The sequence below is a fragment of the Anneissia japonica genome, unplaced genomic scaffold (genome assembly GCF_011630105.1).
Source record: "Anneissia japonica isolate Jap-2015-1 unplaced genomic scaffold, ASM1163010v1 scaffold287712_len2945570_cov188, whole genome shotgun sequence".
NCBI lineage: Eukaryota > Metazoa > Echinodermata > Crinoidea > Comatulida > Comatulidae > Anneissia > Anneissia japonica.
In genome coordinates this window covers 2,849,307-2,852,230 of record NW_022704401.1, presented here as the reverse complement: position 1 = coordinate 2,852,230, position 2,924 = coordinate 2,849,307, and the positions used below count along the sequence as shown (strand labels likewise).

The window sequence follows — 2,924 nt, the reverse complement described above, 5'->3', positions numbered from 1 at the left end:
TAATTTGTTTTATATAATATAACAAAAAAATGAAAAAAATTATTTAAAATATAAAGCTGGTAGGCGTATTGGTCACTTGGATATAGATTAAGCTAATAATCGTAACCATACGCGACACTTTTATGCGCGCGTGGGCGGTTAAAGAAAAAAATTCAACTGATAACTAAATTAGGCCAAATTACATGAAGAAAAAAGTCGAACACTGCGAACACAAGTCAAGCAAACAGAAGTACGACGTCATACCAGTGAATTGGACTATCACGCTTGAGAGATTTTTGACCCCATGAGAGGTAATCGTGGATTGGTTGGATTTTAAATTTTCTTATTTTCCGATAAAACTACCCAACCAATCATAAGTTTTATATCAGCTTCAAGCTTATTATATTCCCTCCACGAATCCACTTGGGCCAATTCGTTTCGAGTAAGAAAACAGCCAAAAACCTGAATTTTCTTGAAATTCCCTATTTAAATCGACGTGAGGAGCTGTTATAAATTGGCGTATTCCGACAAAACTGTAGGGATTTTTTTCATTTTTTCTTCACGAATTAGAAGATTAATAAAAACCGAAAGGTCCACTGATTAACCTCAGATAAGAAAGTATAATACATACTCCAAGTATTGAAATACACGCCATCGTGTTGGGATTCAATATTTCGACATTAATTATGTCATCATCAGGAATGATGATGAATTCCTGATGATGACATAATTAATGTCGAAATATTGAATCCCAACACGATGGCGTGTATTTCAATACTTGGAGTATGTATTATACTTTCTTAGAAGATTAATATTTTTTATAACATATTCTGCTTGGGCCATTACAAGAAAATCATAGATTTTGTACCAAAAATGTATTTTTGTGAAAAAATCCAGTTTTCTCCAATGGTTAAGGCGACCTTGGAGAGCAAATCATACAACGTTTCCATGGGGGAACGAAGGTCTCAGCACTAACAAATAATAATAATAATAATAAACAAATTATAATAGGCCTATATACTGACATTGTATTGCATCCGTTAACAATGCTTGTCACTCGTGCTGGGAGCAGTCACAAAAGTGGGTGGGGGGGGGACAAGCCCCCAGTAGAATAAGTAGGGTAGAAGGGTCAGTGGCCCCTTCCCATCCCCCTACTTCCGTCGCCATTGGTTAGCGCCGGCCGTCGGACTGATCTCGAGTTCCCCCCCCCCAACTTTACCTTTGCGTCCCAAATCAGCATCCCCATTTTTAGACACACCTAGATACGCCACTGATCAGTACTGCGACGGATCCAGGAATTTTAGAGGGCCCCAGAGAAGGACTTTAATTAACAGATGGAGGGTCTACCTCAGACACATTATGGTGGGGCTGAAGAAATATTATGATATGGCACCTCTGGACGACCGAAAATGGCACTCTTAGTCTTACATTGAGTAGAATTTTCTTTTTTTTTTTCTCAATTTTTGTTAAATTTTGAAAAATTTAGGGGGTGGGGACCGGGCTTCCAAATAAATCCGCCACTGGTTTAATATGTTAATTCAGTATTTATTTGACAATCGAATCTCTATCAGGTCTATTCGTACTTTCTAACTTGTATCACGATGTCCAGGGCCAGAGCCTTGATAAACATTCAGTAGAGCAATAGAAGTCGTAAAATATTCATGCGGACAAGATTAGAATCGATTAATTACCACGAAGCGAGCTTTCATCGTCGAAACGGTCAGCTTTATTTACAATTCAAAACAGATGAATGGTACTGGATGAATGTATACGTTTAATCATTTTTATTTATTTATTTTATCATTACCTCGACGCCACAGTGAATTGGTCATTCTTGCACATAAATTCGGTCACAGATGCTGAACGAAGTTTTTCCCTGCTACAAAGAAATGCTCACCGATGACAGGGCACTCCCTGCGTTCCATAGTTTCAGGTTAGACGATAGCCTGGGACTATACGCGCTATTTGGCGCACTATAAACAGAAGCTGCCGAGAACAAACTTCAGAGTAAGTGTAATTTGGTTTTAGAATTTTATGACATTGACAATATTGGTTATTGTTATGTATTATTTTTGTGCTGTCATTATTGCAATGACATACTAACAACAACAGAAACAGAAGTTGCAACAACACTGACTCAATTGCTTGTTTTTGTTTGGGCTAGGCCTAGGCTAGGCCTATGCTGTGCTTGTTGTGGCCTAATCGCCTAGCCCATAGGCCTAGGGCCAAGGCCTTAGTCAGTGACAAATAGTATGTCTGGTGACGGATGAATAAAAGTCAACCCGCACCCATGCCAACCCGTACCCACAACCCAGTACCCAAATTTTGGACGAACTGTACACAGAATTTTGGCGTAGGACTAGGGCCTAGGCCTACCCATACGCATCGCTTAAAGCCCCATTCCCGGCAAATTTTCACTAAAAACTGACTTTTTTTAGAAAATATGCATTTGCATTACTCCAATTATTATAAATCATGGAAAAATATTGGCATGAATTTTAGTTTTACGCAAAAGAATAAAAAAAATGAGAAATACAGACTATTTCTCATAAAATATTACCATTTTCTCAACGAATTCATTGTTACTAGGCAAATTCAGAGGTTGTAGATCGCATCCACTGGAATACTCTCGCTATTATGTATACTCTTTATACAGTCAATAAAGTGCGCCCTCTCTAGAGAGATTAGTTTTTGTACTTCACATCTCACACAATGCGGTCGTTCGGTTAGGCTGAGATATGTTTGTTTAAGTGTCAAAATCTCAGTCAGAATCAGTTTTTTAACAAATTTGAAATAATTCCTATGAAATATTATATTTCACAAGTGTCAATACTAGCAACGGAAAATATCATGTCGGCTAGCCTAGCAGCGTTGGATAGGCTAATGTTTTTGGTGCCTACGATATTTCTTCTCACGACCTATCGCAAAATCAAACATGAAAATTC

General features: G+C 38.0%; 1 protein-coding gene across 1 annotated transcript in view; it reads left to right on the top strand.

Annotated features, from left to right (window-relative positions):
• Positions 1-1,672: 1,672 nt before the first annotated feature.
• The window catches only part of LOC117104619 (ubiquitin carboxyl-terminal hydrolase 44-like), a gene marked incomplete in the record, with an annotated part of 22,966 nt that continues 21,714 nt past the window's right edge, over positions 1,673-2,924 (top strand). Inside the window, 1 exon segment of the mRNA XM_033245479.1 lies at positions 1,673-1,986.